Below are 26,107 nucleotides of genomic sequence, written 5' to 3'. Positions count from 1 at the left end.
TGACCGTACCACCGTGAGGCTCTCACGGCGCACTAGGTGGTGAACAGGGGGCACAGCGCTCCTTCTCTTTTTGACAACTTTTGTTCCTCCATGCCGTATCCAGTATATCCTATGTATTGGTTGTGAAATATCTATAATATATACCTATGAGGAGTGTAGTGTCTTTGATTAGTTGTCGCTCACCAGCCACAAGAGCTACAACAGAGTTACTATATTTAATCACTCTCTAGTAATTGTTGTAAAATGTACTTACTTTATGTGTTTCTTGGCGAAATACTATTGTCTAGCAACAAATCAATAAACGGTGACATATTAAGTAAACAAATTTAGAGGCGATGCAGCCTTAGGCCACAGTTATGAAGGGTAGAAGAAGTAAACGCTAGATACGCGGTATGATAGCGGAGTGCCTATTTTTATTATAGTGCTATAAATAACTTATAGTATAAATATTGACGCCCAAAACATCAAGTTGGCTGTCAACCCAGGGTGACCAACTGACATGGGTGCAAGTTCAGGACGGTGAGTGTTAAAATTCAGGACAAAGGGTCAAATTTCAGGACATAAATTCAGGACATGAGGTCAACATTCAGGACAAAAGGTAAGATTTACAGACGCATCAGAAGAGGTCACACAATAGTATATAAGTAAGTAAATAGACAACCACTTAAGTACAAGTAAAAATAAGTTTATACCTTTCCAGGCTCCCTGGGAAACGCCCAATGCCCGGTCCGGCCAGTCTGTCCTTGCTACCACCCTCCAATGGTGACCCTGCTCTTCACATAGACCCTCTCTCGTGTGTATTTAATTTCTTTTATAGCGCTGCTCATCCCAAGTAAGTAGGACAGCGTGTTGGGGTGCATTACATCACACACATATTATTTCGAGACAATGACTCATATAAATGTGAAAGTCAATCCATAGGAAATGTACTTAAGATAATGGGGGTTACAAGGTGTAATCATTCTTTCATCCATCATTCAGACTTTCACCATTCATTCTGTCCTTCCATCTGTGTGCCCATCCATATCAATATTCAACCATTTGCAAACCTATCCATCACCTATCCTTCCATCCATCCATCATTCCACTCATCCATCCCTCCATCCACCCTTTCACTCATCCATCCCTCCATTCATCCTTTCACCTTCTCCATTCGTACACTCATCCATCCATTCACTCATCCATCCAGCCATCTACCCTTTCACCCATCCAGCCATCCTTTCACTTGCTCATTCAATAACCCAGTCACTCATCCTTCCACCCTTTCAGTCATCCATCCATCCTTTCACTCCTTCACTCATCCATCCATCCTTTCTCTCGTCCATCCACCCTTTCACTCCTTCACTCACCCATCCATCCTTTCTCTCGTTCATCGACAACTTCACCCCTTCACTCATCCATCCATCCATCCATCCTCTCATCCATCCACCCTTTCACTCACTCATCCAGCCTTACATCCGCCCTTTCACTCAACTATCCATACAGTCACCCTTTCACTTATCAATTCATCAATCCATCCATTAGTTCACTCATCCATTCACCCATTCACTCATCCATCCATTCACTCATCCATCTATCCATCCTTTTACCCGTCCATATACCCTTCCACCAATACATCCATCTATTTACATTTTCTTCCATCCCTCCTTGTACTCACTCCTCCGCCCATCCTTTCTCTCACTATCCATCCATTCATCCTTTCATTCATTTATTCACCCTTTCACTAATCCATCCAACGATCCACCCATCCCTTCACTTACACACCTTTTCACATTAATTATGAGCTGAGCCTTAGTCTGCAGAGTTGCAGACAGAAGAGGCCCATCAAGGACTTCACCCCTGCAGCAGTTCCTAAAGCAAGGGGTGGGGCGGGGGAGGGCTCACTATGCCCCTGCACATAGGCAATCCGAAAAAGTAGAAGTCATGAGTCATGCATGATACACAGTGCCACTGTGACATGGTGTTGTTTCCAGGGCATAAGTGGGATGAAAAAACTAGGGGGGTCTCTCCAAAGGGGGTGTTCGATGTAATTAAGGGCCTGGTTTAAAACATCTAAGCTAAAAATCTGTGCTTAGCATAGTGTGATTCTGTCATTGCATCCAGATATATAACACAACAAGTAGTGTTACACCTACAAGCTAGAAGTATTTGCTTTGTCAATGGTTGCTAGTTGCATAAACTTATAAAAGCAGGAACCATGGCTTTGTTGAATATAACATTGAAAATGCATCAGTTTTAAAATTATGAGAGAGTGAAAGACCCATAAGCCTTTTTTTTAAACGTGGTTCACCCCCTTTTCATGAACTGGATTCTCGCGTAGCAGCATGGGAGTTTTTGTTCATTTCTTCCACCGGACTGAATGTCCTGCCCTAGACCGAGGCAGGAGGAGGCCCCCCACATGCAGTAAGGGCACATACTGGCCCATTGTCATTCTGTATGTGGAATCAGCCTGCAGACAGAATGACAATGGCCGGGGTGGGGCTGCTCTTGTGCTCAGAGGAGTGCGTGGTGGCCCCATCAGGGAGCTGAGGCTTCTGGCAGGGGAACAGTGATGTTCCCCAATGGCCAAAATGACGGACAAAAGGCGTCCGTAATAGGGATCGACATGGACAACAGACGTGAGGTCCAAATTACGAACGGTCCGTAAAATTTACAGACGGTTGGTCTCCCTATGTCAGCCCCTTTCACTTACCTGAAATAGAACCCTCCTCCTTCAACGTCTCCGGCAGACACCATTACTGTAAAAACACAGCTGGAAGGGAGGACTTAGGTTTAAAGAAAAGGGGTGGAGCCAATGATTGAAATAACCACTCTCACCCTATCACAGGCAACCAACGGGTGAGAGGGAGGAGACAATAATACAAGAGTCCAATGGAGATGAAAGAAGGGGGACAGGAGGCGGGCACTATGAAAGGAGTGTAATATACAAGCAGCCTTCCTAATCCTTCACACATAGTCTGCTAGGGGCCTGGCCGTGGATGTGCCAAGAGCCACTGGAGAGGGTCCCCTTGGCATCCGTATAGCCAGGAGTGCTGGTAAAGATGGCTTTGTAGATGACGCAGCTGGTTTTGGTGTGGGCATACAAGGGCAGCAAGAGGGAGTCCATCCGGATGGGAGTGGGGTGGTCAGATTTATTACGGATGTGACTTGTGGCAGCATGGGTAATGCCTCTAAAGGGGGCAGCATGGAATGTTGGAGGCCATGAAACAGAGCGTCCCCCCATCCAGATGTTGAGTATGAGGCCTTGAGCAGCAGGTCTGCAGGGCGGACAGCTTCAGATTCAACTGTAGAGAGAGCTCTCACACAGCCAGGCCGGCCCACTGTCACATCACAAGGATGAAAAGACTGAGGTACAAAACATCCATAGGAACGAAGAAAAAGAACTCCGTGTGACTGAGTGAGTGCCTTGGTGAGGTTATGACGCAGACAGTGAGAGGCGTAAAAAATCCTGGGGCATATTATCAAGAACGGCGTTAAAATTATCGCTGCTTTACGGCAGGAAACTATATAATATACCCCTCCTGATTTTGAGGCACAGAGTAGTGTCCTAATGGCATATTTTGTATAATAAATGTCCCTCTTGGCATCAACAATCATTTGATAGCTCACTTCTGTTGATGAAATGCAAAACCTCACTACGTGCTCACGTCCTCAACTCTGCAGCTCGGTTTTCTCTTCCTACATCTTGTACCTCCATATCACCCTTCTCACGACCTTATTTATTTGAATCTAGCTCTTTCTGTACCACCCTCACTTTTTTCTCCCAATGCCTTCTCACTACCAACTCTCTTTGCACGCGTCTCTTTTTTAATGCACACTTCCTGTTTTATCTCTATCTACCTCCCTGTCTCTACCTCTTAACTCTCTCTTCCTCATGTGCTTTCATCCTCTGTATCAACCTCACCTCTTTTTCTACCTCAGCTCTCTATTTCACCTCTCTTTTCTACCTCATCTGTCTCTCTACTAAACCTGTTTCACCTCCATGCCACATATTTCTTTCTACTATTCATCCTTCTCTCGTCCTCCAACACTACTCTTATTACCTGCCCTGTCATTCCATATTTCCTCTCATTTTGCACCTTTCCTTATCTCACGGGTCTCTCTAGCTTGCATCTCTAACTTCTTCTCTCATTCCTTCGTCTCTCGCTCCACTTCTCTCTAATTCACTGCTCTTTCTACCTTACCTTTCACAGTTCATAACCTTCTTCCTCTGCTTACGTTTCCTTCTCCTTGTCTTTTAGCTCTTCCGCCTCAGTCTAAGACCCTATCTATCTCTAACTCCTACTTCTCTGTCTACCTCTTCTACTTTCTACTACTCTCTTTCCTTCTGGCTCTGTCACCTTTTGCTCATTCCCACACGTCTCTGTTTACCTCACCTATCTTTCTACCTCAGACCTATCTCTACCTCTCTTCTCCGACTTCTTCGATTCTTGTTATTCAATTCCCTTCACGTCTGTCTTACCCTGTTGGCTTTGTCTCTATCCTTCTCCCTTTTCCTGGCCTCTCTTATTACTCTTATTCAGAAGAGTAAGGGGTCCCCCTCTGCCAGAGAGCTGGAGACATAGAATGAGGAGAGGCAAAGTCATGGAAGGGAATGAAGGAGCATAGGATCAGATTTTCACCTGATGGAATGGTGAAAATCCTAAGAACGGTGGTTTGATTTTCACTGTTGCAGCAAGAATGCCAGCTGTGAACTGGGATTTATTTGTGAGTAAAATATCCAGCAATTAAAGCAACGTGTGAAGTGCTGTTTGTATATGTCTTATTTTAATATTATGTAGAAGTCATCACACAGCTACCAAATCACTGTTTTAAATGACCAAGATCTTTCAATAAGAAGACATAGACTGGTGGACCATATATTTCCACGTAAAATACTGTTGCAAAAAACGCCAATATCAAAGGCTCATTTCTCTATTAAGATTTCTTTTGCTAGTGATTGGCTGGCGGACGCCGTGAACCCCGAGTTTTTGGCTGTTTTTGTGGGCCCCGCTGTCTGAAATTTTAATGTATACTTCAATGAGGTTTAGCACCACGATCGATTGAATTAGCTGAAAATGGATAATAAATTCAATGTTATTCCATTCTGGGGTCCCCAAAATATCTTTCTGACGCGGTCTCACACATTGTGGGGGCACTGTCTGTTTCTGGAGGCTGCAGCGTGGAGATAGCTTGCACTCTGTGTCTATCAGACAGTGTGTGAATCCGATTTTCCAGGTAAAGCTCTCTGGAGCCTTCGGGTTTAGCTAGCGCTATATAAAACTCTCAAATAAATAAATAAAAAAAGTGGCCGGCTCCTGCAGCAAACTGCATGCAGAGGGGCTGTCAGTCTTCGTGGAGCAAGCATCACGATGACTGTGTGGCACAAGTGCAGCAGCAGGGCCGGACTGGACGTAACGCACACCGGGCGTTTCCCCAGTGGGCCGCCAGGGTGCGGGCCAGTTTTGGGCCCTTGGGAGGCCATTTTTGTTACCAGGGGCCAGCAAAATCGGCCCTCTGCAACATCATCGGACGAAACTGGCCCTGGCAAACAGCTCGGCTGCACCCCCTCCACTTCCCGTGGGTCCGGCCGAGCAGTTTGCCAGGGATGGTTTCGGTTCCCAGTCTGGCCCTGTGCAGCAGGCTGTCAATCACAGAGCAGGCCATCTGCAGGAGTACTCTTCACCTGCTAAATAACAGGCAGGAGTAAAGGAAGGAGTACTGCTGGAGTACTGCTTCACATGCTAAACAACAGGTCAAAGGAAGGGAAGGAGTACTGCCTTGGTGGATCTGGCTCCCATCGCTTCTCGGCCTTTTGGCTAAGATCAAGTGTGAATCTGAGTCCCTGTTAGTAAAGGTGCAAAGAGGGCAGAGTTCTTTCAGTTTGACTCACCGTTGCCACTTTACCCCCACATTTTGTGGTCAATTCATAAAGGTATTTAGGTAAATTACGGAAGTGTGAGTTCAGGTACTAAGAATTGCCTTTTTTAATCGGCCCCAGTATTTGGAACGGATTTTGGGGTTTTCTGTGAGAAGCAGCCTGCATGAGGAGCAGACATTAGGAGTGAAGCAAGCAGCAAGTGGCGCAGGCAGTCAGTGTGAAGAAAGCGGAATGCGAGCGGCATGGGTACCAGGCAGTCAGTGTGAAGCATGCGGAATGTGAGCGACATGTGGAGCAAGCAGTAATCTCCTGACTCAGGGGATGGTGGGTGAGCAAAAGCAGAAAATCTCAGTTGCGTGGAGGGATCAGCTGCTTAGGCTGCGAAGCGGCAAGGGAAAAGACCATCCCGCTGCTCCTTAGCCCCCTTTAAAGGGTCCACGATCGCTGACCCAAAAAACGGCAGGATCTAGATTGGACCCGCCTCCATGCACTTGAGTGCTTCCTGGGCATACATGCTTACGCCAATCATGGCGAAGGTCGGGACTGGTGCTGGCCGCGTCACCAGCACCTTCCACCAGCCCCGCCCCTTTTTGGCGTCGGGAACCGGCACAACCACCATAGTTGCGGCGTGCCCGAGTCCCGGTTGGTGTCTTAGCATATGGCCAGGTATTGCCGAATTCCCGCCCCAAAACGGCCATCCATACCCAAACCATGGCCCCCACGGGTACCACAACCCCTCCACTCTCCTCCGAGGCGTAGCTACACATCAAAACACACTTGGCTTGGGTTGGGGGTCGTAAGAACCCCATATGTATTTTATTAAATGATAAAACATATTAAAATGTGCCATATTTACAATATGCAGAAAAGCCGTCCAACAATCCAGAATATTCATACATCAACCAAATTTCTTACACATTGTATTTATAATTATTTATGGATAAATAACCTTAACATAGTGTTTAATACATAGCCGTTCCTAAACTAAAACTAAATTATTATTTTTTTTAAATATGCGTATCCCGAATTGAGCCTACGGGCAAGGTCATGACTGGTCCAATTACGTGTCAGGTCCACCCCTCTCACTGGAGTGATCTTGCGCAGGAGGCCCGGTTATACAGAAGGTTCCCTCCTTCGGGCACCCCCATACCCTCAAATACTTACCCCAAAGGGGCTGTGCTGTTATGCCAACTTGGCTCCCACGCGATTGTGCGGGGATTGACCCAAAGGCCTACTGGAAGCGGAACTTCTCCACCACTGCACCCTCTCGCCTACCGGTCTTAAATGCCCGCTGGAGTTTCATGGGAGACCATTGTCCCCCCAGGTGTCCCCATTAACAATGGTGATGCCTACTAAGAACAGTAAAATGCCCCACCAATCATGACCTTACTGCCACCGGCCAGCATAGTTGACCGACTATTTGGCCACCCCCTCACAGAGACATCCTAGGGTCATGCCCCTATCAACCATGGCAGCAAGTTCTCTAGGAAAATGTCATTGCCCAGTTTCGAGAGGTGAACTCCATCCTGCAGGTTAAACCTCTCACCCCGTATACACCCATGTGCAATGGTTTGGAGTTTTGGGGACCTAAACAGCTTGTCAAACTGTTTCTTAATCCTTTTTACCAAGTAGTTCAGGGCCCAGAGCGGCTCACACCCGCCATTAGAACCAGGGAATGATGTGGGACCATGCCAAGACTGTCTCTGGGCCCTCCTCGCCAACCACCCTATCTCAGCAATCAGAGCCTTGACAACGCTCTTCCTACAAATGCACCAAATCATTGCCCCCCAGATGCACAATTGCCGCTGCGGGGGTATGTGAGTCTTAGCTAGCTGAACCTCCAACTAGCTCCGCAACTGCCCTAGGCGCAAACCTCCTTGACCAAGCAAAGACACATTGAAACCTGACCGATGGGCCCTCTCGTCAGGGTCTCATAGGTACAAGGGACGAGGCACAGACCAGGGGTCGCAGCCTGGCCTGCAGCTTTGGATGTAGGCCTGAACTGTCCAGCTGTGAGTGAGGCCGATGTGATGGACAGGTAGAGAGCCTGTGAGGGAGAGGGGTCACACTGAAATCAGGTGGGCAGGAGCGGTGTACGGTATGGAGGAATCGTCGAATAAATGTCAAACATGTAAACAAGTCTTTTTGTTACACTCTCTCTCTGCATCTACATCACTTCCTGGAGAAACCCACTTGAGGCAAGAGGCAGAGAAGATTCTGATAAACCTGTTTCTTTGAATTTTTCAGAAATATATCATTCAGCAGGTTAATTAATCCACCCTGGCAAATGCCATTTATTTCTGAAAGTGGTCCATGTTTTTCCCCTTAAGTGCAACAAGTATGTATGTCCAGGCACCCTAAGTGCAACGGGTAAGCCCAGGAGCCCTAAGAGCGACAGGTGTGGCCAGGTGCCCTTAATGTGACGGTCTAAGTGGGATAGGTATGCCCCGATGTGGGTCCCGTGTTCATTATGCCATCAGTCTCAAGCTACATCCTACTGACGAGGCCCCAATAGGTCAAACCGGTTTGGGGTTGCCTGAGTGTTCCTGTTCGGACAGAACCTGGCCTGGCAATTTGGGTTGACTTGTCCAATTAAAGTAGGAAGAAGGCTGATTTGCATATGGATTATTGCTGTCTGAGGGAGCGTGATGGGTAAACGTATGATGAATGGGATGCAGCCCTTAGTAGTTACCAGGGGATGAGGTTAATTCAATCCTTCCTTTCTCATCGTGTTGCTTTCCTCAGTATATCTCTTTCTGTAGTTTTAATCGGCCAATGCTCAATCTTTTTTCAGCTTTATTCCTTTTTCACCCATCTACATCATCATCCCTTTCCACCCTATCCTTGTCCGGCTCTCTGTTTTCCTTTCCACTGCCTCTCTCATTCAGTCTCCTCCAACTCCTCTCCCACAGATCTCTTGCTTACTTGGCTCTTTTATCTCACTTCCCACTTAGTTTTTCTTCCCACTCTTTTTCCAACTCTTTCAATGTATTATTGCATTTTCCTGTTCGCTTCACTCTCCTCTGTTGTCCCCTTCTTCTTTTGCTGCTTTCAGTTTAGAGTTGCAGTGGAAATAGAACACCGACTAGACTCCCCGAACCCTAACCTCTCTGCATCACCTCGTCTAAAGCAAGTTAGCGTCTCACTAGCATCTGATTCACACTGACACTGAACCTCTGATTGATGTGTTAGGTCTCGGTCCCGCCAGATAAGAACATCTTTATTTCATCCTGGCCCGGACCAGTAGCAGGATTTTTAGCATTTGCCGGATGGAACCATTGGTGTAGCCAATGTGTCACGGCCCCTAGAGCAGGGAAGTAAACGGGCCCAGAAGCTGCTGTCTGAATTGTAAAAGAGTGCAATAATGAGGAATGAGGACTCTGAGCCCTTGTGTCACTGCACCTGCTGCACCAAGGAGCAACGCCGCGGGATGGAGCCCTCCACAAGCAAATTAAGGAAGTGCAGTAATTGAGTGCTGCCCCTAGGTGGCATCCGAGTGCTGTTGCTTTATGTCAGCTGTCTGCTAATAGCCTAGTGCAGTCTTTCATAAAACAGTGCACTATAGAAGTGAGTTCCACTTAGACGCATTGGAGCAGATTTACAACTTCTGGCGCATCTCTGCAAATCAGCAGGGATGCGCCAGAACAGATGCGTCACGCAATCCCCCCCTTGTGCCACCACGGATGCGTCGCATTTACAATGCGGCGCACCATGGTGCAAGGAGGGGCAGATGCGTGACTTATCTTGTGGTGTACGGGCGGCGCATTGTTGGAATCGCGTCGTAAACGCGACACAACTCCTGCAATGCACAGGGGCCGCCCATACTTAATGTGGTGCGTCACTCCTTACGTAAGGATTTGACACAGCATCGTCGTAAAACTGACTCAGTGAAATCTTGTAGATTTCACTGCGTCAGTTTTACAGGGCTTTCCTGCGAGGGAACACCCACCCTGCGACAGAACGCCCACATGAAACCTGACGCAGGTTTCATGTGGCGCAGGGCTTTACTACGTCACGCATCTGCCTAGATGCATCACATTGTAAATAAGTCGCAACGTGGCGCATGGTTACCCCACCGCTGCATCACAAAAGTGACGCAACGGCAGCGTAAAAGTGTCGCAAGGGGCTTGTAAATGTGCCACAATGCGCGCACATTAGCTTCTGTGGTCATGCTCAGCTTCTGAAATACGCCGTTCCTGGACCAGCACTGGACCCCCTCACATAGCGGCCCGGCTCTGCGTAGAGAGCGCCAGGAGACGTCGCCAGGAGACGTCTTTACTCAGTAAGATCGGACGTCTGTGCAGCAGTCCAGGGATGCTGAAATAGCCGCTGCCTCTTAAGAAAGCTGGCTCAGCCTTCTAATAAGAGTCATTTCCGCCGCTTCACCTTGAGCCCGACATTGGCTGTCAGCCGGAGACAGCATTATTTCAGGCTCAGTGCACCCTCCCAGGAGACAGCCTTTACTCGGCTCACATTTGTGTCACACACTGCTTTAAGTGCATGCTCTATTTGTGTTTTTTTTATCTCTCTGATACCGACATAAAAAGGGAAGGAAAGGGCTTCATTTGAACAGATGGTATCTGTGGTATCGAATAACAGCTCTTAGCCGGGTTGAAAGCCAAGCGCCGCTGGCATCATCTTCTAAGCGCTATCACCCTGACTCGAATAAACGCAGGTTGACTCGGAGAAGAGTTGGCACAGCCCTTGCATCACAAAGTGGCAAAGGGTGGTGTCTTCAGACCCAGGGTGGTGCCGCGGACAGACTAGCTGTTACCAACAAACATAGCAGGACACATGGTGCAATGGGTCATACATGTTGCTTTGAGCACAGTTCAAACATAAGAGGCCGCATGAGGAGTTGCAGCGCTGGTGTGTGCCTGTGCCGACATTTTATGCAGAGCGCGGAGACTGGCGATGGAGGAGTCGTTGTGAGTGAAGGGATCCGGGCCAGGCATTTCCAGGCTAGCCATGCCATTCTGGTGTGCCTGGTTGATGCGGGGTTGCAGTCAGTGTGGTGAAGGTGGCCGAGGACTGTCCATTCTGGTGTGCCTGGTTGATGCGGGGTTGCAGTCAGTGTGGTGAAGGTGGCCGAGGACTGTCCATACTCGTGTGCCTGGTTGATGCGGGGTTGCAGTCTGTGTGGTGAAGATGCCGAGGACTGTCCATACTTGTGTGCCTGGATGATGCGGGGCTGCAGTCTGTGTGGTGAAGGTGGCCGAGGACTGTCCATAATTGTGTGCCTGGTTGATGCGGGGTTGCAGTCTGTGTGGTGAAGGTGGCCGAGGACTGTCCATACTTGTGTGCCCGGATGATGCGGGGCTGCAGTCTGTGTGGTGAAGGTGGCCGAGGACTGTCCATACTTGTGTACCTGGATGATGCAGGGTTGCAGTCTGTGTGGTGAAGGTGGCCGAGGACTGTCCATACTTGTGTGCCTGGATGATGCGGTGTTGCAGTCAGTGTGATGAAGGTGGCTGAGGACTGTCCATACTTGTGTGCCTGGTTGATGTGGGGTTGCAGTCAGTGTGGTGAAGGTGGCCGAGCACTGTCCATACTTGTGTGCCTGGATGATGCGGGGTTGCAGTCTGTGTGGTGAAGGTGGCCGAGGACTGTCCATACTTGTCAGCCTGGATGATGCGGGGTTGCAGTCTGTGTGGTGAAGGTGGCCGAGGACTGTCCATACTTGTGAGCCTGGATGATGCGGGGTTGCAGTCTGTGTGGTGAAGGTGGCAGAGGACTGTCCATACTTGTGAGCCTGGATGATGCGGGGTTGCAGTCTGTGTGGTGAAGGTGGCCGAGGACTGTCCATACTTGTGAGCCTGGATGATGCGGGGTTGCAGTCTGTGTGGTGAAGGTGGCAGAGGACTGTCCATACTTGTGTGCCTGGTTGATGCGGGGTTGCAGTCTGTGTGGTGAAGGTGGCCGAGGACTGTCCATACTTGTGTGCCTAGTAGATGCGGGGTTGCAGTCTGTGTGGTGAAGGTGGCAGAGGACTGTCCATACTTGTGTGCCTGGTTTATGCGGGGTTGCAGTCTGTGTGGTGAAGGTGGCCGAGGACTGTCCATACTTGTGAGCCTGGATGATGCGGGGTTGCAGTCTGTGTGGTGAAGGTGGCCGAGGACTGTCCATACTTGTGAGCATGGATGATGCGGGGTTGCAGTCTGTGTGGTGAAGGTGGCAGAGGACTGTCCATACTTGTGTGCCTGGTTGATGCGGGGTTGCAGTCTGTGTGGTGAAGGTGGCCGAGGACTGTCCATACTTGTGTGCCTGGATGATGTTGGGTTGCAGTCTGTGTGGTGAAGGTGGCAGAGGACTGTCCATACTTGTGTGCCTGGTTGATGCGGGGTTGCAGTCTGTGTGGTGAAGGTGGCCGAGGACTGTCCATACTTGTGTGCCTGGATGATGTGGGGTTGAAGTCTGTGTGGTGAAGGTGGCCGAGGACTGTCCATACTTGTGTGCCTGGTTTATGTGGGGTTGCAGTCTGTGTGGTGAAGGTGGCCGAGGACTGTCCATACTTGTGTGCCTGGTTGATGCGGGGTTGCAGTCTGTGTGGTGAAGGTGGCCGAGGACTGTCCATACTAGTGTGCCTGGATGATGCGGGGTTGCAGTCTGTGTGGTGAAGGTGGCCGAGGACTGTCCATACTTGTGTGCCTGGATGATGCGGGGTTGCAGAGTGTGTGGTGAAGGTGGCCGAGGACTGTCCATACTTGTGTGCCTGGATGATGCGGGGTTGCAGTCTATGTGGTGAAGGTGGCCGAGGACTGTCCATACTTGTGAGCCTGGATGATACGGGGTTGCAGTCTGTGTCTTGAAGGTGGCCGAGGACTGTCCATACTTGTGTGGCTGGATGATGCGGGGTTGCAGTCTGTGTGGTGAAGGTGGCTGAGGTCTGTCCATACTTGTGTGCCTGGGTGATGCGGGGTTGCAGTCTGTCTGGTGAAGGTGGCCGAGGAGTGTCCATACATGTGTGCCTGGATGATGCGGGGTTGCAGTATGTGTGGTGAAGGTGGCCGAGGACTGTCCATACTCGTGTGCCTGGTTGATGCGAGGTTGCAGTCAGTGTGGTGAAGGTGGCCGAGGACTGTCCATACTCGTGTGCCTGGTTGATGCGGGGTTGCAGTCTGTGTGGTGAAGGTGGCCGAGGTCTGTCCATACTTGTGTGCCTGGATGATGCGGGGCTGCAGTCTGTCTGGTGAAGGTGGCCGAGGACTGTCCATACATGTGTGCCTTGATGAGGCGGGGTTGCAGTCTGTGTGGTGAAGGTCGCCGAGGACTGTCCATACTCGTGTGCCTGGTTGATGCGAGGTTGCAGTCAGTGTGGTGAAGGTGGCCGAGGACTGTCCATACTCGTGTGCCTGGTTGATGCGGGGTTGCAGTCTGTGTGGTGAAGGTGGCCTAGGACTGTCCATTTTTGTGTGCCTGGTTGATGCGAGGTTGCAGTCTGTGTGGTGAAGGTGTCCGAGGACTGTCCATACTTGTGTGCCTGGTTGATGCGGGGTTGCAGTCTGTATGGTGAAGGCGGCCGAGGACTGCCATACTTGTGTGCCTGGATGATGCGGGGTTGCAGTCTGTGTGGTGAAGGTGGCCGAGGACTGTCCATACTTGTGTGCCCGGATGATGCAGGGCTGCAGTCTGTGTGGTGAAGGTGGCCGAGGACTGTCCATACTTGTGTACCTGGATGATGCAGGGTTGCAGTCTGTGTGGTGAAGGTGGCCGAGGACTGTCCATACTTGTGTGCCTGGATGATGCGGTGTTGCAGTCAGTGTGATGAAGGTGGCTGAGGACTGTCCATACTTGTGTGCCTGGTTGATGCGGGGTTGCAGTCAGTGTGGTGAAGGTGGCCGAGGACTGTCCATACTTGTGTGCCTGGATGATGCGGGGTTGCAGTCTGTGTGGTGAAGGTGGCCAAGGACTGTCCATACTTGTGTGCCTGGATGATTTGGGCTTGCAGTCTGTGTGGTGAAGGTGGTCGAGGACTGTCCATAATTGTGTGCCTGGGGGATGCTGGGTTGCAGTCTGTGTTGTGAAGGTGGCCGAGGACTGTCCATACTTGTGTGCCTGGTTGATGTGGGGTTGCAGTCTGTGTCTTGATGGAGGCCGAGGACTGTCCATACTTGTGTGCCTGGATGATGTGGGGTTGCAGTCTGTGTGGTGAAGGTGGCCAAGGACTCTCCATACTTGTGTGCCTGGATAATGTGGGGTTGCAGTCTGTGTGGTGAAGGTGGCTGAGGACTGTGTACAAAAGGGTAAAAAGACTGTCTGAGATAGGATAAAGAGTGTCTATTACAGAGTGTAAAAAGTATGCCTGCAAGGGTAAAAACACTTGTCCAAGAGAGAGGGTAAAAAGACAGTCTGTGAGAGAGGGTAAAACCATTGTCTGTGAGAGAGGGTAAAAAGAGTGCATGAGAGAAGGTAAAAAGAATAATCAAAGATAAAAAGCGTGTCCGAGAGAGGGTAAAAAAAAGTGTCTGTAAGTGAGGGTCAAAAGACTGTCTGCGAGAGGGTAAAGTGAGTGTCCGCGAGAAAGAATAAAGACTGTCTGAGAGAGGGTAAAAAGAGTGTCTGTGATAGAGGGTTAAAGACTGTCTGTAAGAGGAAAAAAAGACTGTGAGAGAGGGTAAAAAGAGTGTCTTCAAGAGAAGGTAAAAAGAGTATCTGAGCGAGGGTAAAAGAACTGTCTACGAGAGGGTAAAAGACTGTCTTTGAGAGGGTAAGACAGTAAAAAGACTGTCTGAGAGAGGATAAAAAGAGTGTTAGTGAGACAAGAAAAAAGGACGGTCTGCAAGTAAAAAGCGTGCTTGTGAGAGAGATTAAAAAGATTGTCTGTGGGAGAGGGTAAAAAGATTGTCTGTGAGAGAAGGTAAAAAAGATGTTTGTGAGAGAGGATAAAGAGTGTCTGTAAGAGAGGGTATAAAAGAGTCTTTGAGAGAGGGTAAAAAGAGTGTCTGCGATAGGGTAAAATAACTGTCTTCGAGAGGAGAAAAAGAGTGTCTGTAAGAGAAGGTGAAAAGAGTGTAAGAGAGGTTAAAAAGAGTGGCTGTGAGAGAGGGTAAAAAGAGTGTCTGTGAGAGAGGGTAAAAAGAGTGTCTGTGAGAGGCTAAAAAGAGTGTCTGTGAGAGTGGGTCAAAAGACTTCATTCGAGAGAGTAAAAAGTGCGTCTATGAGAGAAAGGGTAAACATAATGTTTGTGAAAGAGGGTACAAAGAGTGCATGAGAGAGAGAGCTTAAAGAGTGCCCGTGGGAGAGGGTAAAAAGAGTGTCTGTGAAAGAGGGTAAAAAGAGTGTCTTAGAGGTTAAAAAGACTGTCTGCGAGAGGGTAAAAAGTGTCTATGAGAGCAGGTCAAAAGACTGTCTGCGAAAGGGTAAAAAGAGTCAATGAGAGAGAGGGTAAAAAAAGTGTTTGTGAGAGATGGTGCAAAGAGTGTTTGAAAGAGTGCATAAAGAGTGTCTGTGAGAGAGGGTAAAAAAAGTGTTTGCAGGAATGAGTTGGTTAGTGGACTGCCAAGCTACACAGCTGTTGTAGGACAACGTTTCTGGAGTTGTTAATAGCCTGAACCACCTTCTAGGTTAATTTGGTTATGTGTTCCCAGATAGAACTATGTTTGCTTGTGATATCTAGACCCTGATATCCAAAGACTTCCCAATGCCGCTGTTTTCTATAGTTAGGTGGACATTCTGCTACCTAGAGCTAAGCTAGTACAAGACAAGCTGGATGTCACTTGTTATTCAACTGTGTGCAGACTCGTTGAGCCATTGACTCCTCGTGACTCTACTGTGAGAGTAGTTCAGCCAGATGCAGACCCTTCGAGCCAACCAGTCCTGTGACGCTACTGTGCAGTGTTGTTCATTCATGTGCAGACCTGCTGAGCAATCCACTGCTTGTAACTCTACTGAGCAGTTTTTGTTTAACCATATGCACACCTGTGGAGCCATCCACTCCTTGTTCCTTTACTGTGTAGTGTTGTTCAACCATATGCAAACCCTTTGAGCCGCCCACTTCTTGTGACTCTACTGTGTAGTGTTATTCAACCATAGGTGAATCTGTTGAGCCGTCCACTCCTTGTGACTCTACTATGTAACAGAGTTATTCAACCATATGCAGACCCTTTGAGCCATCCACTTCTTGTGAATCTACTGTGCAGTGTTATTCAACCATATGCACACCTGTTGAGCCGTCTACTCCTTGTAACTCTACTGTGTAGTCTAGTTCAACCATATGCAGACCCGTTGAGCCATCCACTGCTTGTGACTTTACTGTGCAGTTTTGTTCAACCATATGCAGACCAGTTGAGCCATCCTCTACTATGCAATGTTGTTCAGCTATATGCCGGCCTGTTGAGCTCTCATCTCCTTGTGACCCTTCTGAGCAGTGTTGTTCAACCATATGCAGACCCGTAGAGCCATCCGCTCCTTGTGACTCTACTATGCAGTGTTATTCAACCACATGCAGACCTGTTGAGCCATTCACTCCTTGTGACTCTACTGTGAGAGCAGTTCAGCATGATAAAGTCCCTGTGACTCTACTGTGCAGTGTTCAACCATATGCAGACCCGTTGAGCCATCCACTGCTTGTGACTTTACTAAGCAGTTTTGTTCAACCATATGCAGACCAGTTGAGCCATCCTCTACTATGCAATGTTGTTCAGCTATATGCCGGCCTGTTGAGCTCTCATCTCCTTGTGACCCTTCTGAGCAGTGTTGTTCAACCATATGCAGACCCGTAGAGCCATCCGCTCCTTGTGACTCTACTATGCAGTGTTATTCAACCACATGCAGACCTGTTGAGCCATTCACTCCTTGTGACTCTACTGTGAGAGCAGTTCAGCATGATAAAGTCCCTGTGACTCTACTGTGCAGTGTTCAACCATATGCAGACCCGTAGAGCCATCCACTCTGTTGGACTCTACTGTGAAATGTTGTTCAACTGTCTGCAAATCCGTTGAGCCGTCCACTCTGTGTGACTGTACTGTGCAGTGTTTTTCAACTGTCTGTAGACCTTTGAGTCATACACTTCTTTTGAGTCTACTGTGCACTGTTGTTCAACCATAGGCGGGCCTGTTGAGCCGTCCACTCCCTGTGACTCTGCTGCGAATGGTTGTCCAACCACATTCGGCCCGTTGAGCCATCCACTCTCTGTGACTCTACTGTGCAGGGTAGTTCAACCACATTCGGCCCGTTGAGCCATCCACTCCCTGTGACTCTCCTTCGCAGGGTTGTCCAACCACATTCGGCCCGTTGAGCCTTCCACTCCCTATGACTCTCCTGCGCAGGGTTGTTCAACTATAATTGGCCCGTTGAGTCGTCCACTCCCTGTGACCCTCCTGCACAGTATTGTCCAACCACATTCGGCCTGTTGAGCAGTTCACTCCTTGTGACTCTACTGTGCAGGGTTGTCCAACCGTATTCGCCTGTTGAGCCGTCCAGTCCCTGTGACTCTATTGTGCAGGGTTGTCCAACCCCATTTGGCCCGTTGAGCCATCCACTCCTTGTGACTCTACTGTGCAGGGTTGTCCAGCTACATTCGGCCCATTAAGCCATCCACTCCCTGTGACTCTCCTGCGCAGGGTTGTCCAACCACATTCGTCCCATCGAGTAGTCCACTCCGTGACTCTTCTTTGCAGCGTTGTCCAACCCCATTTGGCCCATTGAGCTGTCCGCTCCTTGTGACTCTACTGTGCAGAGTTATCCAACTGCATCTGTCCCGTTGAGCCGTCCCCTCCTTGTGACTCTACTGTGCAGGGTTGTCCAACCACATTCGGCCCGTTAAGTCGTCCACTCCCTGTGACTCTCCTGCGCAGGGTTGTCCAACCACATTCGGCCCGTTGAGCCGTCCACTCCCTGTGACTCTCCTGCGCAGGGTTGTCCAACCAAATTCGTCCCGTCGAGTAGTCCACTCCGTGACTCTTCTGTGCAGTGTTGTCCAACCCCATTCGGCCCGTTGAGCCATCCACTCCTTGTGACTCTACTGTGCAGGGTTGTCCAACCACATTCGGCCAATTGAGACGTCCACGCCGTGACTTTTCTGTGCAGTGTTGTCCAACCCTATTCGGCCCATTGAGCCGTCCACTCCCTGCGAGGCTCCTGCGCAGGGTTGTCTAACAAGATTCGGCCTGTTGGCCATCCACTCCTTGTGACTACTGTGCAGGGTTGTTTAACCACATTCGCCCTGTTGATCTGTCCACCCCCTGTGACTCTCCTGCACAGGGGTGTCCAACAACATTCTGTCCGTTGATCCGTCCACTCCCTGTGACTCTCCTGCGCAAGGTTGTCCAACTACATTCGCCCCGTTGATCCGGCCACTCCCTATGACTCTCCTGCGCAAGGTTTTACACCACATTCGGCCCGTTAAGCTGTCCACTCCCTGTGACTCTCCAGCGCAGGGTTGTCCTACCACATTTGTACCGCTGAGCCGTCCACTCCCTGTGACTCTCCTGTGCAGGGTTGTCAAACCACATTCGACCCATTGAGCTGTCCACTCCCTGTGATTCTACAGCGCAGGGTTGTCCTTCCACATTCGTCCCGTCAAGTGGTCTACTCCGTGACTCTTCTGTGCAGCGTTGTCCAACCCCATTCGGCCCGTTGAGCCATCCACTCCTTGTGACTCTACTGTGCAGGGTTGTCCAAACACATTCAGCCAATTGAGACGTCCACTCCGTGACTTTTCTGTGCAGTGTTGTCCAACCCTATTCGGCCCATTGAGCCGTCCACTCCCTGCGAGGCTCCTGCTTAGGGTTGTCTAACCAGATTCGGCCTGTTGGCCATCCACTCCTTGTGACTACTGTGCAGGGTTGTTTAACCACATTCGCCCCGTTGATCTGTCCACCCCCTGTGACTCTCCTGCACAGGGGTGTCCAACAACATTCTGTCCGTTGATCCGTCCACTCCCTGTGACTCTCCTGCGCAAGGTTGTCCAACTACATTCGTCCCGTTGATCCGGCCACTCCCTATGACTCTCCTGCGCAAGGTTTTACACCACATTCGGCCCGTTAAGCTGTCCACTCCCTGTGACTCTCCAGCGCAGGGTTGTCCTACCACATTTGTACCGCTGAGCCGTCCACTCCCTGTGACTCTCCTGTGCAGGGTTGTCAAACCACATTCGACCCATTGAGCTGTCCACTCCCTGTGATTCTACAGTGCAGGGTTGTCCTTCCACATTCGTCCCGTCAAGTGGTCTACTCCGTGACTCTTCTGTGCAGCGTTGTTCAACCACATTCGGCCCATTGATCCATCCACTCCTTGTGACTCTCCTGCGCATGGTTGTCCCACCACATTCGGCCGGTTGAGCTGTCCACTCCTTGTCCCTCTGCTGCCTATAAACCATGCTCACAAGTCTGGAACATGCAATGGTGGCCGCTTGGCCTGTATGTCTGTTGGAGCAGATGCTCCTGAGCGCTTCTGATCCTCGCCACATTGCACAGAGAGATCCAGGCCAGGAGCAGAGCGCGCAGGATTAGAGGAGGGATTTCCCTTCTGTCAAACTTCGACCAGCTACAAAGAGGAGCGAATTTTAACCAGCTGTCAAAAGTCGCAGCCCAAGGGGAGAAGCTGCTATTTAAATAAAGGAAGCATGAGACGTAATTAGAGCAACAATCTGTTTGTTTTACTTCAGAAACTTCCATCCAGTTCGGAACTGCCAAGAAATGTGAAAATAGAGGAATGCGACGAGCAGAAATGAAATGCAGCCCCTTAACCCAGGCTATGCTTCTGGAGAGACAGGCGAGGTCAGGCAGAGTCAGCGGGGCTATACAGACTGTGAGGCCGAACAGACTCAGGGCGGCAGGCAGGGGCCAGTCAGACTCAGGGGGGGCCAGGCAGACTCAGGGGGGCCAGGCAGACTCAGGAGGGCCAGGTAGAGTCAGGGGGGTCGGGGGGCCAGGCAGACTCAGGGGGGCCAGGTAGAGTCAGCGAGGTCAGGCAGAGTCAGCGAGGCCAGGCAGATTCAGGGGGGGAGGCAGGCAGACTCAGGGGACCCAGGCAGACTTAGGGGGGCGAGTCAGAGTCAGCGAAGCCAGGCAGACTCAAGGGGGGGGGCAGGCAGACTCAGCAAGGCCAGGCAGAGTCTGCGAAGCCAGGCAGACTCAGGGTGGGGGGGGGGGCAGGCAGACTCAGCGAGGCCAGGCAGAGTCAGCGAGGCCAGGCAGAGTCAGCAAGATCAGGCAGAGTCAGCAAGGTCAGGCAGAGTCAGGGGGACCAGGCAGACTCAGCAAGGCCAGGCAGAGTCAGCGAAGCCAGGCAGACTCAGGGTGGGGGGGGGGGGCAGGCAGACTCAGCAAGGCCAGGCAGAGTCAGCGAGGCCAGGCAGAGTCAGCAAGATCAAGCAGAGTCAGCAAGGTCAGGCAGAGTCAGGGGGGCCAGGCAGAGTCAGTGAGGCCAGGCAGAGTCGGGGGGGCAGACAGACTCAGGGGGGCCAGGCAGAGTTAGCGAGGCCAGGCAGACTCAGGGGGACAAGACAGACTCAGGGAGGCCAGGCAGAGTCAGCGAGGACAGGCAGAGTCAGGGGGTCATGCAGAGTATGTGAGGCCAGGCAAATCTGCCGAAAACCATGGACATGTCAACAACTCTTTTGAATGATGTATTCATCCCATCATTCCTGTTTCATTTTCAACCAGTCTCTTACCTGGAGATTGAGGTGATTGTCGATTTTTAAGGCGATGGCGTGTCATTACCGGTTTGTATGGAGATTTGGTTTCGGTTTCAAACAGGCAGGATATCTTGCAGGTCTTTGTCCCACCCCCGTGCTTGTTGTCTCTTCTCCTTCTCACTTCATCTGTGCTGTGATTTGTTCGTCTGCCTCCTCTCCCTGTCCTTTACAGGGCCAGTCCTGCCCCTTTTCTCCAACTATACCAGGGAATTCCTGCGCCACTGGGGTTACAAGTAATGTGGAAAGACCGCAGGCCCGTTAAATCCCGGAAGCAGCTACCAAGTCCTAATACAAATAGGACTGAAATAAATAGGGTGGGGTAAGGTGCATAAATCTCACTTCAGGTTAAGACCATCGTTGCACTCACCATAATGATCATACCTAAGGTAAAAACTTTACAATGTGTATTATGTATGCAAAACTTTGCAATGTGTATTATGTATGCAACACTTTACAATGTGTATTATGTACGCATGTAAATATACGACTGAAAGATAGTTTTTCAACTATAAACTCATGCATGGATGTAAAATGTTCATGATCAAATTTTCTTTTTATTAATGACCTGGAGACACCTCCTGACTGTTTGGGCGCTATATAAAAATAAACTAGTTATATTACCCCAATTGGAAGGGTGAAAAGAACATTTAAGCTATTTTGCTAAAGCAAATTACATGCTTATTTTCCAGGACTGAGGAGATGACCTCGTGAATAAATTAAAATGACAGTTTAAAAGAAGGGTTACACTAGCTTGGTGCATTTTAAAAGAGCAGTTTTTCAACGAGTAAACATTCTGTCTTGAATGTTATAATGCATGGGAGCTTAAAGTGCGAGAGACCAGAGTTGGCTTTGAGTTGCAGCTTTACCTGTCTCCAGCACACCTCCTTCGCTTTAGAAATGCTGACAAGGGTTTCCCACCTTGCCTTCCAGAAGGACGGTGTCTGGCAATGCAGGCGCGTCACGCACGTCAGTCAGTTATCAATGTGAAAGGTGCAGGCCCAACCCATGGGCACTTCACCATAAATTAAACCTTATAACTGGAATTATGCAATTCTGCAGCCACTGTGCTTTTCACATAATGATGGGTTTGCTGTATAATCTGCAGATTTAAAACAAAAATGTTTGTAGCTCAAACGGATCAAAAGTTACTAAAACCGCGGTGACGTGTTCCTGCGCAGGGGAAGGCCTTTCCCAAAGGGTGACTGTTCATCTTTCAGTTCTTTCTTGTTGTAGTTGGTTGTTAAACTAGTACTAATGAGGTGAAATCTTAGCACAGACAGTGTTAATATGTATAAAATACAATTGAATGAAATAATACTATCACAAAATGTGCTGCATTATGCTGCATAATTTGCTGTTTCTTGCCCCATAATTTAGTCAACTCTGCCCCATAACTTGGCCCTCTAATGCCACATAATTCCAATGGCTGTGCTTATGACCTGTGGCCTGTGTCAGTGGATACCATCCTACCTTCGTCTGGTGCATAAAATAGGTTGCTTCGGAGACTTCCTTTTTGAACGAGACTCTCTGGAAGACCATGTTTATTATTTTATTTATCTATTCCAAGCTGCTTTCGTAACTCTATCCAAAAAGTACAGAGTGTTTTTACAGTTAAGAAAGCATGCCGCAGGTGAGGTGCATTCTTCCGGCTGATTGAGCTCTGATAGGAGAGCTGCACGCTTCATGGCGCTCTGCGGTTTTACACCCTGGGAGCAGAGGCTGCTGGGAAGGGGGCGTCGTTGAGTAACCGTGCTTCACGGGGTTATGGAAGTCGCGAGCGGTACCTGCCAGGGTCGGCTAAAAGAAATTGCCTTTTTCATTCGCAGTGGTTTGCCGAGCCCGGGGACTGCGTCGGAAAGTTCAATATAGCTTCAAATCGAGAAAGATTAATGCTGCATAAGCAGGACTTTAGGCAGCATGAAAAAAGTGTGGGGTCTCTGAAAGGGGTTTGACGTATGTATTTAAGGGTGTGGCTTAACCATGTAAACTGCATTTCTGTGATTTCCGTAGTGGGCCACCCACCCAATCAGTATGTTAGTTCCACTCTGAGCTTTCTGTCAGTGCATCCAAGTATGTAACACTAACACTGACATACACCTCGAACCAGCCAGGATTATTGGCTTTATAAATGGTTGTTGACTGTTTAAGATAAGTGAGTAACAACAATGATTTGGTTGTCAATAATTAATGATGAAAATGTTTTAATTCTGAAGTTGTGAGGCTGAATTAAACATTACCGAGGCGCGTGGAAGGGGTAGTCGTCTAAAGGGTCTCTCAATCACTCCTGTTTCGTTCAGTCTATGTTAGACATATACGCCCTTTTTCTCTCCACATCTCATAAATCTGCGTATTTTACAACACAATTTATCTCTTTCCTCTTCAGCATGCCATTTTCAGTCTCCTGAGTGCACGTCCTCGCATCTCCTTCACTTCATCTGCCCCCAAACACACAACACACCCACTCACTTGTACACACTGAGTTTTATTGTACTTTCGCATTGTCAATTATTTAACAACTGTGCACCTCCTTCAGACACATTGCGTGGAATCACAACTGGATTATGGGAATATTGCTCTGTGCACTCTGCAGAGAGGCCAAGTATTGGGTGGCCAAATATTCTGAACACCTTTTTGACCCCCTGATAGCCACTGTGAACAACTTGTAGTGCCTTCAACCTCAGCTGGGAGCTTTCAGTCGTGGCCCGTTATAAACACCTGGCGGCAACTCAGTTCGAAGTCTGCATTAAACAAGAGTAGCTTCAGTGCGCATGGCGGTTTGGCCGGCCTGAGGCGGCTAGGTAAACCGTCATGCGCACTGGCCCACCACTCCCACTTCAGTACTGTTACACCCTGGTCCTGCCCCCAAGACTCGGTACACAGATGAAATAAAACAATAATAAAATGAGTTTTAAACCTGTTTTATTATCGTTTTATTCCTCATGTTATTCCTCATGTTTTTGAAGGAGCTGGCAGGAGGGGCGACGCTCCTCCGCCATAGAGGAGGAGCCACCACTGCAACCAAATAGAGCAATAAGCAACAGAAATGTGACCAATCAGCGTTTGAAAAGGACCGTCCACTGCCTGTCAACACATGTTGCTGTTTTTTAATAACGTTTGACCCTCATGTTTCAAAGTACATGCCATGTGTATTGGCTTCCTCAATGCTTTTACAGGTTAACATAGATATATAACATTATTGTTCTGTACAGCTCTGACGCTGCCCTTTGCATGAACAAGGTCATCCGATCCTGTGTTTTTTCCTGTGCATGTTGGTACTTTCATGACTTCATGAGAATAGTAAAAGTGTAATTACCACAAGACACACCGACTATTCAAACCAACATGAGACAGCTTCAGTGGTACTTCTCTTCCTGGTGAGCCCAGGGCAGCAACAAACTGCATTAAATTAGCATGTGTTTGATGCATTGTCAGGTCAGTTACAGAACCAGAGGTACAGGCCCACCCTGACTTTCATCCTTCTGAAGATGATAATATGAGAAATATTGCCTTAAATGATAAAAATGTCAGATGTTATGTGCCAAGCAACTCAACGCAAAGGCAGTCACTTGGATTAAAAGTTTAAAAGTATCTTGCACATTTTCTGGAATATTTCCTGGAGTATGATTGGATTGACCAGTTTCTTTCCCTTCCCGTTAGTCACTCTCTCACTTCGTTCTTTTTCAACGCATGTGCTTTGAGCTGCGAAGGTAATTTAATAAGAGAAACAAGAACAAGTGCATTCATGCCGGCTTCCTCCCTTCAACCTTCCTTAGAAACTGTCCTGTTATTTGAGATTTTTAATATATAATGCTTTCATTTATGAGGCCCCGCCCAAGGAAAGCCTTCTCATCAGCCTGATGTCATGAAAAGAAATCATGAATAAAACATACTTACAACTATACATACATGGAGGGGCCATGAGTCAGCCATTTTCATCCATTGGTCTGTTCAGCTGTCAATCACATTTTGCTTTATCCAACTAACAGAATAAATCATGAGCAGTGGGTCAGACCACTTAAGCCATTAGTTCTCCTGCGCTGTAATCATATTTTCATGTGATGGGAATTAAAGCTAAAAATGGCTTCCGAGTACATCTGCATGCTAAGAAAGACCCATAATGTGCCATTAAAATTATATGCAACATTCATTATTTTTTTACATGACATATGTTTATTTTAAGCATATGACTGCCATGTCAAGGCGTAGTATTCTTTTGCTATTCAAAATGTCAGTAATATGTAACAAACTGCAAACATTTAGCAGCAATGAAGTCTGGTGTCCATTTCTGGGGAGTTTATTCTTCAGATGAAGCAGCATTGAGGAGAAATCTTAAGGAGGAATATTTAGAGGGGAGGAATGAAAATATTAGAGAAAAATGCACGTTCTTTTGTGAAAGCTCAGAGTTCTTTCATTAGAAACGAAAGCAGTAAACATTTGCAAGAACTATACGACTGGATTTAAAGTGCTAACGTGCAGTGTAAGCACTTCAAAGTGAGAGACTCGAGAAGGGAGCTGCAGGGGGCACAGAGCGTGCTATAGCTGTAAAGTAGTCCCTCGGCTCAGTGCAAGCACTGGAGAGGAGGCGGACAGATATCCCCAAACAGCCAATAGCATTAAGTGAGAGAATGAACACTTCACTGAGCTGACGCAAAATGTCACTGACATAGTCTCTAACCAATTTCCAAAAGAGGCTGGTCGAATAAATCCAATGGTAGACAGAGGTTGCCCAAAGCCCACTCTATGTATATTGTTAGCAATAAGTCTGACAGCGATATAGTCAACACCCAGACCTAAAATGCAACGTACTGAAGAAAAACTGATGAATGAGAACAGACACAGATGAATCCAAATGTGATGGAAGCACAGGCGAGAGCGAGTTAGTATTGGTAGCGGACTGCGCAAACGAAGAGTTAATGACGGGAGACTGAGACGGAGGCTCGGGAGTCAGATTATGGAATATTTAATTCAATTAGTCAAGTAATGCTTTAATCATCTTTGGCTTTAAAGCTCGTTACATATTCACGTCTCTTTGTAATGCTTTATTCATCGTTGGCTTTAAAGATTACTACATATTCAGTTCTCTGTTGTGCTTCATTCATTTTTGGCTTTAAACATTACTACATATTCAGTTCTCTTTGGCACTCTATTAAAAATGAATGGTTCAGTGAATAAAGTCCTTTGTGAATGGTATTGTTAGAGTTCGGCTTTTGCTTATTCTTAGTGCGGGAAGCTAGAGATTTCAAGGCAGAGATGTTCAGAGGGAGAGAACTTACGATAGGTGATGTCAACTGGAGTTTTGAGAACTATTGCAAAGCAGTAGTGGCTGCTAGGAAACGGTGGCAGGGGGAGTGGCTTCGAGAAAAAGAAAGAAAAGACTTTCCTGTCGAACGCCGGCCGCTGCCTCTTCGCCGTCCTCCTTCGTTCCCTGCCTCCCGGCAGCACCCAGGTTCACAGACTCCCCTAGCCAATCACGACGATTCTGTCACAAGCATGACAGCAGCGTCGATATTGGTCTGAGCGCCATGGTTCGGTCCTCAGACAGCGAGTGTGAGCCTGTACATGTTCTCCACCCGGCGGTGCAATACAACCAGGTGGAGAACATGGTACGT

At 48.6% G+C, this 26,107-nt stretch overlaps 1 protein-coding gene across 2 annotated transcripts in view; it reads left to right on the top strand.

Annotated features, from left to right (window-relative positions):
• CNTFR (ciliary neurotrophic factor receptor) overlaps positions 1–26,107 on the top strand; it is an 874,361-nt gene that overhangs the window by 418,577 nt on the left and 429,677 nt on the right. The gene's annotated exons all lie outside the window — the stretch shown is intronic.

This window comes from Triturus cristatus, chromosome 2_1, assembly GCF_964204655.1.
Source record: "Triturus cristatus chromosome 2_1, aTriCri1.1, whole genome shotgun sequence".
Classification (NCBI taxonomy): Eukaryota; Metazoa; Chordata; class Amphibia; order Caudata; family Salamandridae; genus Triturus; species Triturus cristatus.
This window is presented reverse-complemented; position numbering and strand designations above follow the sequence as displayed.